This window comes from Ischnura elegans (assembly GCF_921293095.1).
Source record: "Ischnura elegans chromosome 13 unlocalized genomic scaffold, ioIscEleg1.1 SUPER_13_unloc_3, whole genome shotgun sequence".
NCBI lineage: Eukaryota > Metazoa > Arthropoda > Insecta > Odonata > Coenagrionidae > Ischnura > Ischnura elegans.
The window spans coordinates 1,737,030-1,762,880 of NW_025791659.1; positions in this window are offsets into that span (position 1 = coordinate 1,737,030).

A 25,851-nucleotide genomic window follows, 5' to 3' on the forward strand; every position below is an offset into this window, starting at 1 on the left:
CTTTTTTTCCCATTTTTTAAAGAGTGTATATAGGAATAGAATGCATAATTATCTTGCCTGGAATGCCATCACAGCCAGATGATAATTTATTCTGGAGACACGTTCCAATTTGCAGGATTTCCTGAGGGGTTATAGGATGAAGGAGAGAAGAATTACACGGTTTGAAATTGGTATTTTCCGTAGACTTGTTTAGAGAGGTTGAAGGTTTGTAAGTTTTGTGAAAAGACTGTAGGATTTTTCAGGTACTTCGATGAAGTAGTTATTAAAATACTGAATATTTTTTAGTGTTAGTTTCCAAGTGACTAGAGTCAATTAAAGAGATATTGTTATGCTGGACTCCTGATTTTTTATTGCTTTCTCTATTTATTACTGACAATGTTGTTTTCGTAGCAGTATGGGTTTATCAGTAGCTTTTAATTGTCATTTTGTCCATTCGAATGTCATTTCGAATGTCATTTTTCCACGATCAATAAGAGATTATAACGGCAGCAAAAGAACTCGTAAATAGATTCCATGACTTGTAGTGTAGCCTACTAACCTATGTAAAACTTAATGCATGTTTCTGAATTTCTATTTTATATTCTATTTCTGACAGCAGTATATTTCTTTAGTAGTATAGTTTGTTATTATACGGGACGTTTTTTGGACGGTGTGGTGTGCATGTGGGAGTCCAATTGCATGCTGCATGCTGGTGATTGATCACCCCCTGCCAAACACCCTAGAGGTGGCTCGCAGGGTATTAAGTAGATGCGGATGCAATTGTATGATGATTTGCAAAACTGAACCATCTCAACCAACTGAACCAGCCTCTTTTTTATTCTATTTAAATTTGTAACAAATAACTATTCTTTAATTATTTAATAATTGTTGTTATAAGTGCACTTTAAATTGGCAGTATTGCTGTCCTTTATTAAATTTTTCTGAAGTATTGGAAGAAAAGAAAGTATACTGTATTTATTTCACAATTATTTCCCCGCTTGTATTTTGAGTATTCCTCTCTTTTAAGTCTGCTCAGATGAATTATTTCAGAAGTTAGCCAAGTATTCTTTTTTGAGGTATAATTATTTACTAGACATAATTTCTTCGAGAAAGTAGTCTCAAGAATACATGATATTTCAACAGATTCAGGCTTCAATTGGCGGAAGTTAGACATATTTAAATAAATAAATGATCGTACCACTTTTCCAGAAAATCTTTTACTGCTTACAACGCATTTCGCCTCACTGAGCCATCATCTGGTACAAGATACTGCAAAACATTTGAAAATCACCTTTATACCCTTAGGAAAGGGATTAAGAAAGAGTTACCCTTGAGAATGAAGTAGGAAAGTACAGACGTTTTAAACGGATTAGAATAGTTATAAGTAGAGATGCGTGAAAATTGCAAATGCGACATAGATGCAATGACTGGAATTATATGATATTTTAACCAAAATTTGCCTTTTCGATGGCAAAATTCGTACATTTTGTCCCGAGCGCAGTTTAAATGCTCCGCCGACACTCACCGCTTAAAGCATGTGAGCGACTGGCCAGCTGCTTGTAGTTGGCTGGGACTCTACGTGGCCTAGAACTACAAGTGGACGCGGGCAAGCTACACCTCCGCCTCTACATGTCTTATTCCTCAATTTATTATTATTCTACAACATACTTATTTAAAACATCCTATATTTTGTCATATAGCTGCGTTTCACTTCATTTTATAATCATCTACCTCAGTATGAAAATAAAAAAAGACGCTACAAAATGCGATAAACTGTTATTGAAAGTGCGATAAAATAAAAATTAAAGTGCGATTTCCACGTATCTCTACTCATAAGTAAAATTAAGTCGTCTTTTATACATCTACATCTACAAATTACCCTGCGAGCCACCTCTAGGGTGTTTGGCAGGGGGTGATCAATCACCAGCATGCAGCATGCATTTGGACTCCCACATGCACACCACACCGTCCAAGAAACGTCCCGTATAATAACAAACTATACTACTATATGCTGTTAGAAATAGAATATAGAATAGAAAATCAGAAACATGCAGTAAGTTTTACATAGGTTAGTAGGCTACACTACAAGTCATGCAATCTATTTACGCGTTCTATTGCTGCCGTTATAATCTCTTATAGATCGTGGAAAAAATGACATTCGGAATCTGTCTGTTCTGCAATCTATCTCTCTTATTTTATTTATATGACCTGATCTTCCGTAGTACGTTGGCGTCCGCAAGATATGGTTAACTTCGTCAGAAAAGACACTGCTCTTGAACTTATCTAAAAGGTTTAGTCTATTTTTCAATCTACGGTCCGGCAGAGATTCCCATCCGAGTTCCAACACAGCCAGAGAATAATTTATTCTGGGGAGACATTCCAATTTGCAGGATTTCCAGAGGGGCGATGGGATGGAGAAAAGAAGAACACGGTTTGAAATTGGTAGACTTGTTTAGATAGGCTGAAGTTTTGTGAGTTTAACCCTTGAGAAAGGGTTGGGGAGGATTTCACATCTTTGAAGAAGGGGGTGGGAACAGGCGTACAGAGTAGAGACAGTGGGAAAAGACACGACGACGGGATGTGGGGAACCAACGTTGGAAGGCGGATTCTAGTCATAACTGTAAAATAACGACACGTGGGAAGAACCACGGAAAAACGGGAAAGGGGTTGAGACGAGTGAGAAAAAAGGGGGTTAGGGTAAAAAGAGAGGCCGCGTGTCGTTAGAAAAGAAGAATAACTCCCTACAGCGTAACTATGTCATTCGGGGCACGCAGTTAAAGGCAGTTGAATCTGTGAAATATCTAGGGGTTAGACTCAATAATGATCTATCGTGGAATAAACATATTCGAGAAATAACCGGTCAAGCTAATCGTAAAATGGGTTTTGTTAAAAGAGTATTAGGAAAGTGCGACGACAAAGTGAGAGAAATTAGCTACTTTTCCCTCGTTAGACCACATTTGGAATACGCTGCCAGTGTTTGGGACCCTCATGAAAAAGGCTTAATAACAGAGTTAGAACGCGTGCAAAGAAGAGCTGCCAGGTATGTGAAAGGCCGTTACGATAGTCTTGTTAGTGTAACTGACCTCTTAGATAGACTTGGATGGGAATCTCTGTCGGACCGTAGATTGAAAAATAGACTAAACCTTTTAGATAAATTCAAGAGCAGTGTCTTTTCTGACGAAGTTAACCATATCTTGCGGACGCCAACGTACTACGGAAGATCAGGTCATATAAATAAAATAAGAGAGATAGATTGCAGAACAGACAGATTCCGAATGTCATTTTTTCCACGATCTATAAGAGATTATAACGGCAGCAATAGAACGCGTAAATAGATTGCATGACTTGTAGTGTAGCCTACTAACCTATGTAAAACTTACTGCATGTTTCTGATTTTCTATTCTATATTCTATTTCTAACAGCATATAGTAGCATAGTTTATTATTATACGGGACGTTTTTTGGAAGGTGTGGTTTGCATGTGGGAGTCCAAATGCATGCTGCATGCTGGTGATTGATCACCCCCTGCCAAACACCCTAGAGGTGGCTCGCAGGGTAATTTGTAGATGTAGATGAAAAGGAAAAGTGGTGAGGCAGGAAAGGAGGCGGGGGTGAGGAGTGCCCTAAGGGGGGGGGGAGGTGCCGGGAGGAAATTGCCTGCAAAAGAAAATGGTCAACACAATAGTGAGAGAGGGTGGGCGGATGGGAAAAACCCTGTGGGAGTTGGGGCCGGTTAAGGCGAGGGTGAAGAAAGAATTTGACCATTTTTTTCGGGAAGGGGATCTTAAGGAGAGGATAGTGGGTGACAAACACTTGTTCATTCGTGAGCATATTCATATCACTCTGTACAATTTCGAATTACTCTAAAACATCAAATCTTTTTGCCCTTGAGGTCTGTTTACCGATACATTAAAACGTACAATTTAATGTACGTTAGCGTGTATGATTTTTGTGGACCGGAACGGAACATGTACGAATGCATGAACCGAATTAGAACAGGTTCTATGTTCTGTGCGTGCATTCGCACATGCAGGCGATGAATCATGGAATGAAAAGCCAAACAAAGCCAACGGTCTTGAACTTGCTGGGATGACATGATTTTTTTCAAAATCGCTCAGAGGGAACTTGCACAAGGAACACAGTCATAAAAAGGACCTTTTTGCCTTGGCGGTGTGTACGGAAAAATACCCACCAAAAGTAGCCTGGCCAGAAGGTTGTAAAGACGATTTTATCTTTGAGAATAAAAGTAGCCCAAAAAAGTGTTACCCACAAAAAGGGTTAAAATGTGCATAAGAAATTGTCAGATTTAAATATCAGGCAATTCGGATATGATAGAAAAATGGGGAGTAGTCCTTGACTATGGATTGAGAAGGAAATTCATTACCCCATAGTGACATCATTCCCATGTGAAATAAAATAGTTACAGGTAATTATATCTAAAAACATCCGCATAAATGACTATAAAACTAAACTACTATAGTTTTTTGTCTAAAATATTGTTTTTCCGAATTGTTTTGATGCTCTTCGCGATCTGCACCGGTTGAATTTGTCTGTAATTCCTTTTATTTACTTCCTCTCTTCCATTTATCTACCAATGGTGAAAATGTAAAAGCTGTGCATCAATTTTCTCATTGGCCTCAGTGCACACGAAAATAAAAGATATATTTATAATTACTATTGTTATTATTATTATATTATACTATAAGGTTGTACACTACAAATTGTAATGTACGCAGCGTCGCGGCATTCATCTACATCTACATAATACCCCGCAAGCCGCCTAAAAGGCGTGTGGCAGGGGATGTTAGGACACCAGCCGTTTACAGCTAATAAAAAATGGAGTGCTCTAACGAAGTTGGGACTAGCGTTTATTAAAGTCCTTTATGGTTCGGGGGAAAAACGAATTCCCATATATATCCGTTCGGCAAAAAATATCTCTTAATTTATCGTTTCTATTGGACCTGAAAATATAGTGTGGCTCTAATCTTTTGTTCTCCATTCTCAATTGTTCACGCAATATAAGCCTACCGCGCAGCTTCCGAGTCTACAGCGGCTCCCAGCCTAATTCGCTTAACATCTGGGTAACACTGTCTGTACGCCCGTAGCAGTTTTTGACGAAACGCGCAGCCTTCCTGTGTCTTCGCGCATTTGTACGCGAGTGGTCCCTAGGTATGTACATGTATCTGTAATAACCGTGCTCCTTAGTAGCGTGTGTTCACACGTTGCCTAACGTACGCGTCGCCGAGCGGTGACACGGATGCGTGAATATCTGAAGTGCGTATGAAGAGCTGCTATGCGTGAAGAAGAGCTGCCAGGTATGTGAAAGGTCGTTACGATAGTCTTGTTAGTGTAACTGACCTCTTACATTAACTCGGATGGGAATCTCTGTCGGACCGTAGATTGAAAAATAGACTAAACCTTTTAGATAAATTCAAGAGCAGTGTCTTTTCTGACGAAGTTAACCATATATTGCGGGCGCCAACGTACTACGGAAGATCAGATCATATAAATAAAATAAGAGAGATAGATTGCAGAACAGACAGATTCCGAATGTCATTTTTTCCACGATCTATAAGAGATTATAACGGCAGCAATAGAACGCGTGAATAGATTGCATGACTTGTAGTGTAGCCTACTAACCTATGTAAAACTTAATGCATGTTTCTGAAATTCTATTCTATATTCTATTTCTAACAGCATATAGTAGAATAGTTTGTTGTTTTACAGGACGTTTTTTGGACGGTGTGGTGTGCATGTGGGAGTCCAAATGCATGCTGCATGCTGGTGATTGATCACCCCCTGCCAAACACCCTAGAGGTGGCTCGCAGGGTAATTTGTAGATGTAGATATCTGGGCGCTTGGGTCTGTCGCCGGGCGGCGCTTGGTATGCTTTTATTACGCTGCATTCCTGCCTTCTGTTTCTTGATTGTACTCAATTGCCATCGGCCTGGCGAGCCATATGTTCACCTGACCCAATATTAGTCTTACCTTAACTTCATAATGGAATCTTTTGATGAAAATTATACTCAATCTTGAGACTTCCTAAAAATGCCCCCGATTTTGTTTCTTCACGCATTGAATTTTAGTATTGAGCAACTTTTCATGAGGGATATCTGAGAGTTTTGCTGTCTGACTTTTCTATCATTTTCGCGTTCATTTGAATTGTCTCAAATGTATGACCTCAAACAGTCCTTGTAATATTATCCTTTGATGAATTTTCTGTTAGTAGTTACCTTGCAGAATTTTTGTGCTGTTGATAAATGGCCTAGGATCTTTCGTTAATAACGCATACCTCTTTCAATATAATTTCCACATCTTCCAGTATTTATCGCAAGTCTTCAAGAGAATTTGACGCTATTATTTGCTAAACCATTGTTTCACAGCCACTGTGTCATTCTACTCTTGTTCACTTTTTTCAATCATAAAATTCATTTCATAATATTTCTTACAGTTTTTCCATAGGTATTTTTTGAAAGGTCTTCAAAATTTTCATTTTTTCTAATATTTTAGCTTGAAGCAATAACAATAGATGCCAGGTATTTCCTCAAATGATCAATGGTCGTCATTTACGATAGAAGTGGAAGACGCCGCGCTACATTTTTCAATTTTTCCTCTATTTCTCGTATCTAAGAGTTTTTTCGAATGTTATGCCTTCAGGCGGTCACTTTACCTGTGCCATTTCCTGCGCCTGTGTTTATTCAGAAATTTCTTTCCGAATCGATTCTCTGTTTCGTATCAATTGCTCTCTTGCCATGAAATCACTCCTCGCGTCTAGCACTGAAGTTTTCCTACCATATACCATTCCGTACCATAGAGGTTCTATGTTCATATATACATAATACCACGCAAGCCGCCTAAAAGGCGTGTCGCTGGGGGTGTTAGGACACCAGCCGCTTACAGCCAAATAAAAATTTTAAGTGCTGTATCGAAGTTGGGACTAGCGTGTATTTAAGTCCTTTATGGCTCGGGGGAAAACGAATTCCCATATCTATCCGTTCGGCAAAACATATCTCTTAATTTATCGCTTCCATCGGACCTGGAAATATAGTGTGGTTCTAATATTATGTTTACTTTGTCGCTCTTAAAAATATCCATTCTCAATGGTTCAAGCAATCTAAGCCTAGCGCGCAGCCTCCGAGTCTCAAGCGGCTCCCAGCCTAATTCGCTTAACATCTGGGTAACACTGTCTGTACGCCCGTAGCAGTTTTTGTCGAAACGCGCAGCCTTCCTTTGTATTTTATTCAGTTCGCGGATTAAATCTTTCTGCACCGGATCCTATACGCTCGCTGCACATTCAAGGTGCGGTCGGACGAGAGCGAAATAGCACCTTTCTTTAATGTCTCATCCGAAAATCTTCCCACAAAACGCTTGACTAATCCTAATTTCATTAGGGCTATGTCGCAAATATTCTTTATGTGTGTTCCCCACTTAAGGTTCGAGGTTATCGTAACTCCCAGGTACTTCACTTCGTCTGTTGCCTATATGTTAATGCCATCCACTGCATCAACATAGTTGGACGAATTCTGCAAGAAATGTACCGCTATGCATTTGCTCGGATTAAGTCCGAGTCCCCACTCTTGGCTCCACAAATTAACGTCGTTTAAGTCCGATGATAGAAATTCATAGTCAGAGTGATCACTAATTTCGGGATACATTACAGCGTCGTCAGTAAATAAGCGTATTTTACAGCTAATGCGGGAGCAGAGATCGTTGACGTATATAATGAACAACAGGAGGCCGATTACGCTTCCTCGCTGAACACCTGATGTAACTTTTACAACATCAGAGCTAATTCCGTCGAGAACTACTTTTTGTTTATGATCTCTCAGGAAGTCGCGTATCCAGTTAAAAACTGTTTCGCTTAATCCGCAGGACTGTAATTTGTACAACATTTTTCTCTTCGATTTTCTTAATCGATTGTAGTTGTTTAGTTATCCCATCACATTGTGTAGATATTTCTTCCATCGATTCCTCAGTATATGGGATGTCTAAATTAAAATGAGTATCGTCAGTAGTGTATGCACTTTCGAAGGGGGAATTTAAAGTGTTAGCTTTGTCAATATTTTCGGTGACAAGTTTACCATCTTCAACAAATAACGAATCTACGGTTGAATGTTTTCCCTGAAGCACTCTTGCGTACGACCAAAAGGATTACGGATTTTATTCGAGTAATTCACCAAGTACTTTCCCATTGCAGTTCGCATAGATTTCTTGGTTATTGAGCGTTGTGCGGCGTAACTTTCTTCAGCTTCAAGTTCCTTCGATTTATTACGTGACGTAATGGACTTTTTATACAAGTTATATAGTTTTTCTCTGTTTCCTAAGTTCCCTTCTGACATCTTTGTTATACCAACGAGGATCCTTATTATCACATAACAGTTTTTGCGGAATATGTTAGTTGATTCCTTGGCGAAGAATTACTAAGAAGTGCTTCCATGTTACATCTTGTTTTGGTGCTTTGATGTAACTACGAATTTTTTCTAGGAGTTTTTAAAGCATCCCGGAAAATTTAGTGAAGTTGCATTTAAGAAATAAGTAAATATTGCACTTAGGGTTTACGGCTGAAACTACATCAATTTTTTACGATGCAAGGATAACTCTGTGATCGCTTATACCGTCAATAACATCGACTTGTTTTATCAACTTAGGATGGCTTACTGCTAAATGGTCTAATGACTTACTTCGTCTCGTAGGCTTGTCAGCTATTTGGGCGAGAGAGTGATTTGCAAGCATGTTGAGTAATACCTCGCTGTTCCGTACCATCAGGGAGCTGCCGCGGACTGCGCGCTCGGCAAAGACTTCTATTTTTATTTTTCTTGATGCTAACGGTCGTTGTTGATTTCCTTGGATGGACACTGGGACAATGGGAATGTCTGTCGAACTGTAGATTGAAAAATAGACAAAACCTTTTAGATAAATTCAAGAGCAAAGTCTTTCCTGACGAAGGTAAACATATCTTACGGACGCCAAAATACTACCTACGGAAGATCAGATCATATAAAAAAATAAGAGAGATAGATTGTAGAACAGACAGATTCCGAATGTCATTTTTTCCACGATCAATAAGAGGTTATAACGGCAGCAATAGAACTCGTAAATAGATTGCATGACTTTTAGCGTAGCCTCCTAACCTATATAAGAATTAATGCATGCTTCTTAATTCAATTATTATTTCTAACAACATAGAGTAGTATAATTTGTTAGCATACGGGACGTTTTTCGGACGGTGTGGTGTGCATGTGGGAGTCCAAATGCATGTTGCCTGCCGGTGATTGTTCACCCCCTGCCAAACACCCTAGAGGTGGCTCGCAGGGTATTATGTAGATGTAGATCATCTGCGAAGAGGCGGATTTTGCTCGTGACCACGGTGGTTATATCATTAATGTAAAAGAGGTACAAAGGAGGGCTGATAACACTTCCTTTGGGTACTGCTGAGGTAACTTGAATTGTATCCGAGTTAATTCCATACAAAACAACTCTCTGTTCGCGATCGTTAAGGAAATCTTTGATCCAACCAATTACGTGTGTATCTATGCCGTATGCTTCCAACTTTTGAATCAGCTTTAAATGCGAAATCTAGAAATAGTTCGTCAACTTGTCCTTTCGATTCACCAGATTTTAGAACGTCGTGAAGAAAGAGCGCGATTCGCATGATCTATCTTATAAATCTTAAATATATAGGGTGTGCCTACAAGAATCGACAAATCCGCCTCCCTCCCGTTCCTTCCCCCATTCAAAGTGTTTTCGTTCGTTCGTTCCCTCATTGACTGGGCTTTTTGCCCTTGCATTTAGCTTGCTGCCTCTGTGTGTCTTCAGACCACATTTTCAGCATTTTGGAGCGTGCCCTTGGCACTTAATTAGCTTTGGAGAATAAATCTCGACATAGGGGACATGACTTTTCAAGCGTGTAAGGGACCAGTATTTACCTTTCCAGTGTAAGTGAAGGAGAAAAGAAAAGAAAGTCTTCTAGTGAGCGTGTGCATTGCACTCTTAAAATTAGGAAGAATTAAAATTAGTTACCTGATGATGAATTTCCCTAAGGTTTTATAGTTCTAAAATTAAACTTAAAAACTAATCGGCTTTACATGGCGCCGGCAGGTGGCCAAATGTCGGTCCACTGCAATCTAATACTAAATAATAGGTTTTGAATGCGTATGCCTTTTTTTTCCTGAGAGGATTACTTAATTTCATTTGTTATTTAATTTTTTTTGTGGGCTCGAGCCTCTTTTCGTATTTTGTTTATTTTTTTTTGTGGGCAACTGCCTCTTTTTTGTTAAATTTTATTTATATTTTTTTGTGGGCATTTGCCTCTTTTCTGTGTTTTTAATAACTTTTTTTAGTAGTTTTATGTAATTTTTGTTATATTTTTTGTCAAGTAATCCTGTATGTATTAGAGTTTTGAGTTTTCCAATACAATTTGATTTTTCTTACATTTAATTAACAACCGGCTGATTGAGCTGATTGCTCTCTCATAATGTGGTTGTTTTGATTTGCGATTGTTTTACTTTACATGATAATTAAAATTAAGTTAGAGCGAAGGATGATAGGAAAGAACTCGGTTTTAGCGAGTTAGAATTTCTTGTGTAAGTCTGTAGCTTTTGAAGCGTTTTCTTGGTGCTGGATTATTCCAGAGATCTTTTGTAAGCGTGTTTCGTGGAAGAGAGTTCTTTAGTCTTACAGCTTGCGACCGAATGAACTCGTGAATAGTTGGTACTCTGTGTGCGTTTCTGATTTCTTTCATTGGAACGAGTCGGGATTGGTTTGTGATGTAGCGCAAGGTTTTATTTTGGTACTGTTCTAAGCGTTTCCTGTTCTGTAGGGAAGTATTGCCGAATACTTCGCACCCGTACAGCAGCCTTGGTCTGATAATACTTTTGTATAGAGTAACCTTGTCTCGTCGCGAGATTTGCGAGCGAGAATTTAGTAATGAAGCCATAGAGGCTCTTGCTGCATTGGCTGATTTAAGGGCCTGCTGTACGTGTGTGTGCCAAGTGAGTTTTTGATCGAAGTGTATCCCTAAGAATTTGTGTGATTTATCCATTGGTATTGGGAGGGAGTTGAAGGTTAGGTTTTTGGAGACAGAATTTCTCGTTTTCCTTCCGAAAGTAACGACTTTGCTCTTGGTTGCGTTAATCGTAACTTTGGAAGCGAGAGTCCACTTATCGAGGAGAGAAAGATGGGTTTGTAGCTTGCGAATGGCGTAGTTGCCATGCCAAGATTGCGCCGCAATAGCTGTATCATCGGCGAACATGAAAGTTTGAGTTTGTGAGAAGAAGGAAGATCATTGACGTATAGGTTGAAGAGGGTTGGGGAGAGGATGGCGCCTTACGGTACGCCGCAGTTCGTTTCTTTTATTGTTGATAGAGCACTGCCTTCAGTGACTCTAATCGATCTCGCGTGCAAGAAACTCATGATAAGTTTCACGAGATGAGGTGGGATTTTGAGCCCGGCAAAGCTTCAGAATGAGGCCTTTGTGCCACACTTGGTCGAAGGCCTTGGCGACGTCTAGGTAAACCACAGCCGTGTGCATACGGCGTTGAAAACCCTGGGAAATGAATTCGGCTAGTCGAAGGGCTTGGAGCGTCGTGGAGAGTCCTTCACGGAAACCCATTTGCTCCGGTCGTAATAAGTCGGTTGTCCGTAAGTAAGTGTCAAGACGGTTTTTGATGACTTTTTCAAGGAGTTTGGAGAGGTTGGAAAGTAAGGAAATCGGTCTGCGGTTGAGTGGTAATGAAGGATCTTTTCCGGGTTTTGGGATAAGGAATACTTTTGCCTCTTTCCATTGTTTTGGAAAGTGACTGGCGGCTAGGCAACTGTTGAACAGATGCACTAAATGAAGGATTAAAGGTCGGGTAGAGAAAAGGAGTTGTCTGTTTGAAATATTGTCTAGGCCGGCTGCCTTTTTGGGATTGATATATTTCAAATAAAGTCTTCATTCCGTCTCAGTCACGGGAGTGAAGGGCGGTGTGGGAAGGTTTTCAAGCGCGTCATAGACGGCTTCTGCCTCCCAGTCATCGTCAGTCTGTTTCCAGTCGTCTTTCAAAGTCATGGCAGCCTGAAAGGCGTCAGCTAAGTTTTCTGCCTTGTCCGTTTCATCGTGAATAAGCACGTCATTTTGTCGTAATGGGGTGGAAGGCGTTCTCTTTTTGGTCAGTGCTCGAGACATTTTCCAAATGGAATTGTCCGATACTGCCAAACTGTCTATTTTTTCGTGCCATTGGCGCCTTCTGTGCGCACCAATTTCTTTCTTCACTTGATTAGCGAAGAAATTGTAGCGTCGTTTGTCCGTTTCGTCTCGTCTCCGCATCCATGCCCTTCGGGCTCAGTTGCGTTCCGTAATGAGATCGTGGATGAATGGAGGTAAGGTGTGGTAGTTGTTGGAAGGTTTATGATACGGAAGGGAAGCGAGAGCGAGCGCATCTTGGAGCTTCGATGTAATTAGGTCAACGTGCTCTTCGATGGCTGCTGGGGTTTGGGTTTTTGGGAGTGGAAGGTTGGAAAAGGAATGATGGCAGTGGTCAGCGTAATACTGCCAATTGGTTTTATTAATTGGTGATGGGATGATCTCATCACGTGCACACCGAATGTCAGTTTCCCCCATTCAAAGTGTTAAAACATCACGCTATATGTACGTCATACTGTGAACCCAACCCAACCCAGCGGCCCTTCCCCGCGCCCTCAGAAGAGCCCTTCGGTTCAGGATGCCCGCTAATCCGACCGCCTGCCTGCCTCCTCCGAAGACACCGCAATCCCCCAATTCCACCACAAAGGAAGACCGCCACGTGGATGTTGGAGTGCTTTTGTGAAAATTTTTCTTGACACAGCAAAAAAATCCTGCATTTGCCATGTCTCCTCCTCCCTTACCAACTCCCACCACCACTTTCTCTTTACAGGCATCCCCCGAGTTACGTATGTCTCGACCTACGTAAATCCGTACTCACGTAAGTGATAACCGTATTTCAAATGATTACGTTAATTTTCGAATGAGAGCGCGAAGAAGTAGATATTCGCTCGTACAACCTGTGGTAGAGAAAAAAAAATATCGAATAGTTATCGAGTTTTATACGCGCTAAAAATAACAAAGTGACCCTTTTTGTCATTCCTCGAAGGAATTTTCATTAATTTCTGTAGAAAAATCGCTTATAAATCCCAATTCAGCAATCAACGTGAAAATTTGCAGTTCTAGCGATGGGAAGTGGTTGCGTTCACTCCTATACCATACAGCTTGTTACACAGCATACACACCCGAACTCCGACTTTCAAGTATTTAAAAATTATATCCTTAAGTTTGGACATTTCCATCTGTGGAATTAAAAGAAAACAAAGTTCAAGCAGAAATTTTTATTGCGGAAAAGAATTGTTTAGTGCTCACGTAACGGCATTCAAATTTTGAGTGTTAGCAATGAACGCCGCGAAAAAGTTGAGAAAAAGTTGACTCACGATATTAATTGCGTAATTTTTTACATGTTTCTGGTGGAATATTTTATTGAGCTGCATTTTCCCGTTCTCTCATATTGTGTGCAACTGTAATTGAATATTGCGTCATTGGAAGCTTTTCCCCACTAACTTTGTTGCACGTTAATGACGGAGTTGGCTGAATAAAAACTCACTTTTAATTAGCTTCGTGCATTGGAAATACTCTTCGATATTTCCAGCGAAGTAAATATTCAAATGATGATATTTTCACGTTATTTTATTGAGATATGAGAGAATGAAAGTATGTTTCCGTGCGTGAAAGATTGAGGGCATGTTCGTGTGAATGTATCTAAGAATATAGTAATTTACTGGTATTTTTTGTGTGTTATTTACTCGTAACCTTAGACTCTCCTCCTACGTGTATTAACTGTGACAGTGAAACCACCAGATTCATCGATCAACGTAATATATAAAAGGCAGAAGATATAATGACTATAGGTAGGTAGACAATGCATTCTTTGGGCCCTTAGATCGCAGTATAACATAATGAATCAATTTAAGTAATCAGTTTAGTAATGTAGCGTTGAGATACCGTACTTTCCCGAATCCACGCGATCGGTCAACTCTGGGAATTATATTACGCATTTTGATTAGCAATGCTCGAGGTGCAATTCTCAGACTATATTAATGTTTATCGCTTTTGTATCTAATAACGTAAGAATACGCGGTAGAATTCATGAATATCGCAGTGAATTGAATGAAACTTCACCGAGAATTTACCGTGCATTTCTCCGCTGAGAATTTCACCGCCCCGATCGAAATCTCTGAAGCACTAACAAAAAGGTTCGACTTACGTAAATTTCGACTCACGCAGAGTCTGCCGGAACGCATCTCTTACGTAACTCGGGGGATGCCTGTATTTCCAAGCAACAGCTTCCCCTCTTCAAGCCCGTTCTACACGGGGCACGGAATTGCGCAGGTTAGATTTGCATTAATGGCTAAAATGATGTGGAATTACACGAATGCATGAACGAAATTAGAACAGGGGCTATTTTTCCGTCTCGCATCCACACATTCTCGCGGGTGTTCTACCTATTCACCGCTTCACTCGACGCAATTGCGCCTTCGCACGTACGCCAGATTGCGTAATTCCGTGTAAGACCTTAATGCCTGTTCTACACGCTCGTATCAGCTCATCCCGCTTGGCTCAGCCACATCGCTCAGTGCAAACACATTCTTCCATATCTGATAAGTTCCACCGCATTCTACGACAGTACACCATCAAAACTGTCCATCTGCCACCACCTAAATTAAGGCACCGCTTGGTGAGGGTGAAAGATCCGATTGGCTTGAAGACACCAGGAGTTAATGGAATAACTTGTGAATGTGGTAAAATGTATGTGGGGGAGACAGTCCGAACGATTGAGACGAGGCTGAAAGAACACCGGAGATTCTTCAGATTAGCGCAAACATAAAAGTTGGCCGTGGCGGAGCACAGTATTAATGAAGACCATGCTATTAAATGGGATGACACAAAAATCCTATGCCACGCTCAACGTTACTGGGACCACGTAGTAAAGGAAGCAATAGAGATCCGCCTCAATCCTAAATATTTCAATCGGGACACCGGCTTTCATCTAAGCACTCCATGGAGACCTGTTATCAGTTGTACGAGAAAAATAAGGGTTAAACTTGAAGAATTTCAAAAGACCTGCTAACAATCGGATGACACCTGAGACGCATTGTTGTCCTTGTTAAATGTCGATCCTGTTCAGTGTGAAATTGAACTTCATTTAAGTAACACAGCCTTGAGGATGGAAAACAAGTCGTTTTCCGAAACGTCGTCTTGCATAAAAGCTTTAACCTGTATGCAAACCCGAGAAATATTTGTCAAATGTATTCACCAGGAAAAACTTTAATCGTTTACATTCTTCCCGGGTTGATATCTGAGGTACTTAGGCGGAAGGAGATGAATTTACGCTAATTAAGATGATTTTTCGTCGGCTACGACGTTAATACATTGCATCCTCAGGTTTTGTCATAGGATAAGTATAGAATTTTGAAGATTTTACATCGAAAAAAATCCTAAATATATATTTGGTGTATTATGAACCCTTTAATGAAATAATTCCACCAGAAAGGAAGACCGCCACGTGGATGTATGAACATGTCTGTGAAAAATTTTGTTAAACTCCAAAAAACGATGCATTTCTCATCTCTCCTCCCTTACCATCTCGCACCATCACTTTCTTTTGTTATTCCCAAGCATCATCCCCTCTCTTGCCCTGCCCTCTACTCCGTTCACTTTCCTCTTCAGGTGTCTCCATCTCCTCTCTCCCCTCACTTCCACAACTCAATGAAAACAATTCTACATCTACATCATACCCTGCAAGCCGCCTATAAGGCGTATGGCAGGGGGTGTTAGGACACCAGCCGTTTACAGCTATAAAAAAATGAAGGGCTCTAACGAGTTTGGGACTAACGTTTATTAAAGTCCTTTATTGTTCGTGGGAAAAACGAATTCCCATATCTATCCGTTCGGCAAAACATCTCTCTTAATTTCTTGCTTCTATCGGACCTGGACATATAGTGTGGCTCTATTATTATGTTCTCTGTGTCGCTCTTAAAGATATCAGTTTCGCGGGGTAACTTAGTAAAATAAACTCAGATAATACGTATGACCATAGAGTAAATATTATTATTATTAGAGTATTCTACCGATTAAGATAGGTTTGCATGGAGTACTAAAGAAGTGATCTGGGAGCCTTCCTTTCATTCCATTACTGCCTTCTTCAATTCACTGTAAGGTCTACTCCCCTTCAATCTATCTAAAATCCTATTCTTTTCCTTCCTCTCCCTCGTTTCCCAAACATTCTATCCGCTAAAACCATTTTGAACATCCCCTCCCCGCTAAGTATACGCCACGTCCATACATTCTGTATCCTTCGTACCTCATCTAAAAGCTGCCTCTCCTCGCCAACCATATCCAGCACTTCGTCGTTCCTTTTCCTCTCCGTCCATTTCACCCTCTCCATTCTTCTCCATACCCACATCTCGAACGCCTCCAATCCTCTCTCGTCTTCTTTCCTCATTGCCCACGTTTCGGCACCATAGAGAGCTACACTCCAAGTCAAACTCTTCACTAACCTTTTCTTTAAACTCTTACATAACGATCCTCTAATAAGCTCCTTCCTGTTCATGAACTCCTCCTTTGCCAGAGCAATTCGCTTCCTGATGTCTATACTGCTGTGTCCGTTTTCCTCTAATGTGTCATAGAGTAAGTATATCCTCTATACTTAATGTATGGATTGACAATCAGTAATGAACTTCTTACTGCCACAAAAACTGAGCGAAATTCCAGCTTAAATTTGAAAGAGAAAATCTGCTTCTTAAATATTTAACGATTAAACTAGTAATGAATTTCTGGAAGAAGAATAACTCCATACAGCGTGACTATATCATTCGGGGCACCCAGTTAAAGGCAGTTGAATCCGTGAAATATCTAGGGGTTAGACTCAATAATGATCTATCGTGGAATAAACATATTCGAGAAGTAACCGGTCAAGCTAATCGTAAAATGGGTTTTGTCAAAAGAATATTAGGAAAGTGCGACAACAAAGTGAGAGAAATTAGCTACTTTTCCCCCGTTAGGCCACATCTGGAATTCGCTGCCAGTGTTTGGGACCCTCATGAAAAAGGCTTAATAACAGAGTTAGAACGCGTGCAAAGAAGAGCTGCCAGGTATGTGAAAGGTCGTTACGATAGTCTTGTTAGTGTAACTGACCTCTTAGATAAACTCGGATAGGAATCTCCGTCGGACCGTAGATTGAAAAATAGAGTAAACATTTTAGATAAATTCAAGTGCGGTTTCTTTTCTGACGAAGTTAACCATAGCAAATGTATGCCAACATACTACGGAAGATAGGATCATATAAATAAAATAAGAGAGATAGATTGCAGAACAGACAGATTCCGAATGTCATTTTTTCCACGATCAATAAGAGATTATAACGGCAGCAATAGATCTCGTAAATAGATTGCATGCCTTGTAGTGTAGCCTACTAACCTATGTGAAACTTAATGCATATTTCTGAAATTCTATTCTATATTCTATTTCTAACAGCATATAGTAGAATAGTTTGTTATTATACGGGACCAATTTTGGACGGTGTGGTGTGCATGTGGGAGTCCAAATGCATGCTGCATGCTGGTGATTGATCGCCCCCTGCCAGGCACCCTAGAGGTGGCTCGCAGGGTATTATGTAGATGTAGATGTAGAAGATCCCATTGACCTCAATGAGTGTTGAAAATCAAGATATAATAAATCCATGGTAGCAATGAAACAAAATGATAAGGGTATTTTTTTAATGACAACTCATCGTTTGGTGAGTTAAAAACGGAAAGGTCGATAAAATTATAAAAAATGAAGACAACTGAGTGAAAAAAACCAAACGAGCGGTTCAAGGAGAATAAGTTATAACAATAAAAAATAATTATCAATCCCATTGCTCCGGGATTGCAGCAGTTGCTGGAATGATAGTCGGTGCCAATAGGGTAGTTTCCTTCATCAAAGAAAACGAAAGGCATTGATTGCGATTCGCTACCCACCATTAGTGCATTCATAATATATCAATTATTTCGTTTTAGAAATACCAGTTTAGACGAATGGCTACGGTCCATTTTTAACCTCATTTGAAAAGGTCCAGATTGGCGCCCATGCGATGCCACTCCACGTGACGTCACAGGGACCTAGTTTCTATACGAGAAGATAGGAGTTATATATAATGTCTGAGGCTACCAATTCATGTATAAGACGCAGAGCTCAGAGAAATATGTCTTAATAATCACTTATTAAAAGTGGCCAAGGTCGGAAAGTTTTCCTCATTTGATAAGGTATTAATAATCCTTATTTAAGCCAAGCGCTACCAGCCAGCAAGGTACTCAGCTACCCGCTAGCAGGCTGCGTTGTATTAGCGCTCAACTTGCCTCAAGGTCTCCTCACAGGGCGGCAGCGGGAGCCAGATGGAGAGATTTCCCGGCATTCATACTTACCGGTCGCGTTTTCGCGCGCTTGAAATTTTTCACTTTTCATTAAATCGCCAAAAAATAGATATCTTCATTTTAAAATCTAAAAGCGTGGAATACGTACTCCAGGAGTAATAGTCTTTCGATTTAGGCATTCAAAAAAAATAGGAAACCACCCTATTGAATCATCGAAGAACGTGATTGTCGTGTAATCCACTCCGGCAATAGTTTAAGAGAAACGAGGAAATTGCATATCCGTAAATAGTCTAGCACGGTTTCATTATGGTGAGCGGATCTTAGAACGGCACGGCGACGCATATCATATCATCCGAATAATGATGTAACAAGGAGATTTATACTTTCGAAATGTCATTCTCATGCGGCCAATACGTTCTTATTCTCCATTTAATTGAACTCCGTACGTATTTGTTTGGGGGAGCACATAATCTTATCTGTTTTTCCAGGTGTTCAGAATTTTAAGACATACCATTCAGATATGAAATTTTGCTGGGGATTTTTTCTGACGTGGAATGCTAAATAAATATTAGGAAAGTGCGACGACAAAGTGAGAGAAATTAGCTACTTTTTCCTCGCTGGACCACATTTGGAATACGCTGCCAGTGTTTCGGACCCTCATGAAAAACGCTTAATAACAGAGTTAGAACGCGTGCAAAGGAGACCTGTCAGGTATGTGAAAGGTCGCTACAAGTCATGCAATGTATTTACGAGTTCTATTGCTGCCGTTATAATCTCTTATTGATCGTGGAAAAAGTGATATTCGGAATCTGTCTGTTCCACAATCTATCTCTCTTATCTATGTATCATAATGCCCCCTAACGACCACTCATTCATTCATTCACTCACTCATATAAATGTTTGGGGTGAACGAGACGAGATACGACAAAAAGTCTTATGAAGACACCTCTAAAATTGTCTGAAACCCCAGGAAAAATTATGAAAACAGAAAATTTCCACTTATTTAACTGTCTATTCAATTAAAATTGGGTATGGGAATTAGTTAAAAAAATGGCCACCAAATTCCAATGGCTGCGCGGCGATCAGATACAAATAAAACATCATAGCAACATATTTGTTTATGCTCACAAGAGGAGCTAAATTGGAATAGAAGATAAAAGAATTAAAACGAAAGGATGATAAAGATAAGGTAGAATATTTACTTAGTACTTTTTGAAAAGTCAATCTTCTTTCCGTATGAACAAAAATTTGATCAAATCAAAGCGTATTCAAAGGAAAAGAGGAGAAATATAAGGTAAACAAACCTTCCTTAAAAGATAGGTAGGTAAAAATGATTTTATTTTCATTCTTTGTGATGGGGATAACGTTTTATTTTTCTTTACGTCCTTTTTCTGTTACTAACCTTTTTGAAGTACAATGTTATCCGTGAGCTGGTGCATCAATGGCAGAGAATAATAGAATATGGAGAATAAGTGCGATTATAGAAACGAAAGTGTGGCTGTCATTATTTCCATAAATAGCAAGTGCACATAATGTAGTTCCTCTCTTGTTGCCAATACACGATTGCAGTAAAAAGATGTCTAAACAACCTTTCCTTAAAGATAGGTAGGTAAAAATTATTTTTAGCGTTTTATGTTTCTGTACGTTCTTTTTATGTTACAATTTTTATGTGCAATTTTATCCCTGATCTGGTGCGTCATAGGAAGTGAATAATAGAATATGGAGGATAAGTGCAATCCTAGGGATTTCTTATTCAATTATTTGTCCTACGAAAAGCACGCTTCATTGTGTGACTAAGTTATTTAGCTTAAATATATTCTAAATCATGACATTTATGATGCCTTGCTCATTAAAAGGTGTAATTTTCTAATTACCAGATGATTTAATTTCGCATTATATTGGATATTAAAGATGTAAGGAGATGTTTGCGTATACCGACTGGTTAAAAAATTTGTAGAGGTTTTCCATTCGCAATCATGACGAATAATCTTTCAATAAAATCGTCATTTCTAAATTCGTCATACTTGGCCCAATTCATGCTAAGGATTTCCTCTTATCAATTAAAATGTAGTTTGCTGAAGTTCATTGTATTTCGTAAATTCGTTATGTTTTAATATTAAGTAGGTATAAATTGAGTGTTACAGGGGAACATGTTCTCGAAGTTATTTTGCATTTGAGTTGAATAAGTTAGAAACTCATTGTCAGTCAGATTCGTGCAAATCCATTTTATTTTTTAGTCCCAAAAAAAAACGTTCCTCTTCATTAATATTATATTTTCATATTCTTATCGACTTACCATACGCTCGTTTTACTTGAGAGTGAAAATATTACTCATACCTAATCTAGCCAATTGAAAAGTAAAAGATCCGTAAGTAACAAGCGGCATACAAGAAGTATAAGACCTTCCATAGTGACCAAAAGAAGGCCAAAGGCCTTTTACGGGGGATCTTAGGGGGCAGAGCCCCCCCAGCGAGCAAAGCGAGTCTTATTTATATGATCCGATCTTCCGTAGTATGTTGGCGTCCGTAAGATATGGTTAACTTCGTCAGAAAAACAATGCTCTTGAATTTATCTAAAAGGTTTAGTCTATTTTTCTATCTACGGCCCGACAGAGATTCCCATCCGAGTTTATCCAAGAGGTCAGTTACTCTAACAAGACTATCGTAACGACCTTTCACATACCTAGCAGCTCTTCTTTGCAGGCGTTCTAACTCTGTTATTAAGCCTTTTTCATGAGGGTCCCAAACACCGGCAGCGTACCGATACATTAACTCGTACATGTTAATGTATCGGTAGACAGGCCTTAAGGGCACAAGACTTGATGTTTTAGAGCAGGGGTGTCCAACCTTTTTTAACCAAGGGCCACATTGTCAATAATGAAAGGTGAAGCGGGCCAGTGGTGCACACCCGGGGGGTTTGCAAAACCCCCCAGTAAAAGGTATAGTATCGTTGTATGCAACAGCTTCACTTATTTTAAGACCCATTCAACAATGTTGCTGGGTAAATATAAATATTAAATACAAAAGTACTCTTAACGCTTGTAAATTATTATTTATTTTTTTTTTGCAACTGGGCGGGCCATACAATTACGGCTCGCGGGCCGGGTCCGGCCCGCGGGCCGTAGGTTGGGCAGCCCTGTTTTAGAGCAATGCGAAATTGCACAGAGTCATATGAACATGCTTATGTACAGGGACGCCAACTTACAAAAAATATTGGGGGACCCAAACCGGGGATCTTGGCCCGGGTAATTTTATAGGTAGTGAGTTTTAGAATTTTTTAAGCATTTTAGGAGAGTCTAATGATAAACATTAGAGCCCTGATAACTCGAATCTCGATATCTGGGCACTCCGCGAAAATCGGCAAGCCTTACAAATTCTTTCTTCACACCCATAACGAATTTTTGAGGGGTCTCGGGCCCCCTCATAACCCATTCAGTCGGCTTCACTGGTCATGAATGAACCAGTGTTTGTAACTTAAGATTCCCTTCCCGAAAACAAGTGAACAAATTCTTTCTTCACCCACGCCACAGAGTAGGGATATATATATCTACTCTGTGCCCACGCCTTAACCGACCCCAACATCCACAGGGTTTTTCCCGTCCGCCCACCCTATCTCCTTGACGTTGTTGTGTGTTGACCATTTTCTTTTGTTGGAAATTTCCTCCCGCCGCCCTCCCCCCCTAAGGGACTCCTCACCCCCGCCTCTTTTCCTACGTCACAACTTTTCCTTTCCTGAGGAGACGCGACCTCTCTTTTTACCCTAACCCCCTTTTTCCACTCTTCTCAACCCCCCTTCCTCCCTTGGTTCTTCCCACGTTCCGTTACTGTGGTGAAATTCTTGCTATCCAAGCTTGGTGCGATGCTTGGCAGTTAGAACTAAATTTGGAAAAATTCGTCGTCATGAATTTCTGGAAGGAAAATAACTCCCTACAACGTAGCAATATCATTCGTGGCACCCATTTAAAGGCAGTTGAATCCGTGAAATACCTAGGAGTTAGACTCAATAATGATCTATCGTGGAATAAACATATTCGAGAAATAACATCTACATCTACTTAACACCCTGCGAGCCACCTCTAGGGTGTTTGGCAGGGGGTAATCAATCACCAGCATGCAGCATGCATTTGGACTACCACATGCACACCACACCGTCCAAAAAACGTCCCGTATAATAAAAAACTATACTACTATATTCTGTTGGAAATAATAATTGAATTCAGAAACATGCATTAAGTTTTACGTATTTTGGTAGACTACAATACAAGTCATGCAATCTATTTACGGGTTCTATCGCTGCCGTTACAATCTCTTATCGATCGTGGAAAAAAACATTCGGAATCTGTCTGTTCTACAATCTATCTCTCTTACTTTATTTATATGATCTGATCTTCCGTAGTACGTTGGCGTCCGCAAGATATGGTTAACTTCGTCAAAAAAGACACTGCTCTTGAATTTATCTAAACGGTTAAATCTATTTTTCAATCTACGGTCCGACACAGATTCCCATCCGAGTTTATCTAAGAGGTCAGTTACACTAACAAGTATGTCGTAACGACCTTTCACATACCTGGCAGCTCTTCATCTACATCTACAAATTACCCTGCGAGCCACCTCTAGGGTGTTTGGCAGGGGGTGATCAATCACCAGCATGCAGCATGCATTTGGACTCCCACATGCACACTACACCGTCCAAATAACGTCCCGTATAATAACAAACTATACTACTATATGCTGTTAGAAATAGAATAGAAATTCAGAAACATGCATTAAGTTTTATATAGGTTAGTAAGCTACACTACAAGTCATGCCATCTATTTACGAGTTCTATTGCCGCCGTTATAATCTCTTATCGATCGTGGAAAAAATGACATTCGGAATCTGTCTGTTCTGCAATCTATCTCTCTTATTTTATTTATATGATCTGATCTTCCGTAGTACGTTGGCGTCCGCAAGATATGGTTAACTTCGTCACAAAAGACACTGCTCTTGAATTTATCTAAAAGGTTTAGTCTATTTTTCAATCTACGGTCCGACAGAGATTCCCATCCGAGTTTATCTAAGAGGTCAGTTACACTAACAAGACTATCGTAACGACCTTTCACATACCTGGCAGCTCTTCTTTGCACGCGTTCTAACTCTGTTATTAAGCCTTTTTCATGAGGGTCCCAAACACTGGCAGCGTATTCCAAATGTGGTCTAACGAGGGAAAAGTAGCTAATTTCTCTCACTTTGTCGTCGCACTTTCCTAATATTCTTTTAACAAAACCAATTTTACGATTAGCTTGACCGGTTATTTCTCGAATATGTTTATTCCACGATAGATCATTATTGAGTCTAACCCCTAGATATTTCACAGATTCAACTGCCTTTAACTGCGTGCCCCGAATGACATAGTTACGCTGTAGGGAGTTATTCTTCTTCCAGAAATTCATTACGACGCATTTTTCCAAATTTAATTCTAACTGCCAAGCATCGCACCAAGCTTGGATAGCAGCAAGGTCATTCGTTAGTTCATCTATATCTTTGCTGGAACGGATTTCTCTGTAAACTACAGCGTCGTCTGCAAATAATCGTATCTTACTCTGCACTACTTCGCCAATGTCGTTTATATAAAGAAGGAATAGGACTGGGCCAATGACACTACCCTGAGGAACGCCAGAAGTCACTCTAACCTCATTGGAGACTGCACCGTCTAATACTACTCTTTGGACGCGGTCGCTCAAAAATTCTCTAATCCAGGAAATGACATCTTCGTCTAGACCATAAGATTTCAGTTTTATTATTAACTTTCCGTGGGGTACTTTATCAAATGCCTTTTTGAAATCAAGAAAAATCGCGTCTACTGGAATGTTGTCTTCCCCGGAGACTAAAATATCGTGGGCGAAAAGCGCTAACTGAGTTTCGCACGATCTGCTTTTCCTGAATCCATGTTGATTTCCCATTAATAAGTTTTGCGCGTCTAGGTGTTTCATTACCGAGCTGACTACGATGTGTTCAAGGACTTTGCAAGAGATGGACGTTAAAGATATCGGCCTGTAATTAGATGGCTGTTCCTTGTCTCCACTTTTAAATATAGGCGTTACATTAGCGATTTTCCAGTCATTAGGTACTTCGTGTTGCTTGATGGATTTACTGAATATTAACTGCAAGTAGGGGGCAAGTTCTGAGGCTAGTTCTTTATATAGGCGAGAAGGGATTTCGTCTGGACCAGGTGATTTATTTGGACTAAGCGATTTCAATATATTTTCTATTCCGAGCGTACTAATGTCAATAGCTGGCATCTTATGTAGACAGGGATTGTCATCGGTCTCGGGTGAGTTTTCGGAAGGCTCCGTGAACACGCTCTTAAAGTAGGAATTTAATAAATTGGCTTTATCGTAACTGCTTGTCAACACATCTCCATTGTCGTTTCGCAGCGAACATACGGTAGATCGTTTACCTTGAACTTCCCTAACATATGACCAAAATGCTTTTGGGTTATCCTGTAACTGCTCTACTAGTGTTTTTCTTTTAAAATTCGTGAACGCATTCCTGAACGCTTCCTTCGTGGCGGCTTTAGTCGTCCTATATTTTTTAATTATTAGCTCGCGTTCATTAGCGGATAAATCCGCGCTGACTTTTTTCATTTTAGCATGACACGCTCTCTGTCGCCTCAATGATTTTCTCACTTCCGCGTCGTACCATCTCGGTTCGCTGCCTTCTTTTACTATTTTACTAGGTATGTAGCTATTTATTCCCGAAGTTACGAGCGAAAGAAAAGCTTTCCAAGTATTCTCTACATTTAACTTTAATACTGATTCTTGAAACTCGGGGAAAGCATTTTTCATATGACTCTTAAACCCATCAAAATTAGCTCTTTTAAAAATGAAAACTTTACGCTCTTTTTTGAAGTTTACAGCGGTATTTAGAGAAAACGTTGCAGTTACTACCCTATGGTCACTTATTCCTTCGACAGTGCCAACGTTTATTACCTGATGTGGTATATTTGTCGCTAATAAATCAAGAATATTTTCTCCTCTGTTTGGTGCGGATGCTATTTGAAACAATGAATTATATGTGAAAGTGTGTAATAAAGCCTCGCAGATCACTTTATCCCTCCCACCAGGAATGAAGCTATAAGTCTCCCAATCTATAGAAGGTACGTTGAAATCTCCACCCACAATCAAGTTTCTTTCAGGATACTTGGATGCTACGCTGTTTATTTGATTTTGAAAATCCAACATTGACGTTATATCTGAGTTAGGTGGTCTGTAATACGAACATAATAATATAGTTTTGAATTTTGGACATTTAATTAAACACCACACAGATTCAACGCTGGTCTCAGTTACGGTTATCGCTTGGCTGACGATTGAATTCTTTACAGCTATAAAAACTCCGCCCCCAACTCGATTAATTCTATCTTTCCGATAAACAGTGAACGATTTTGGGAAGATCTCATTGTCTGAATCATCATC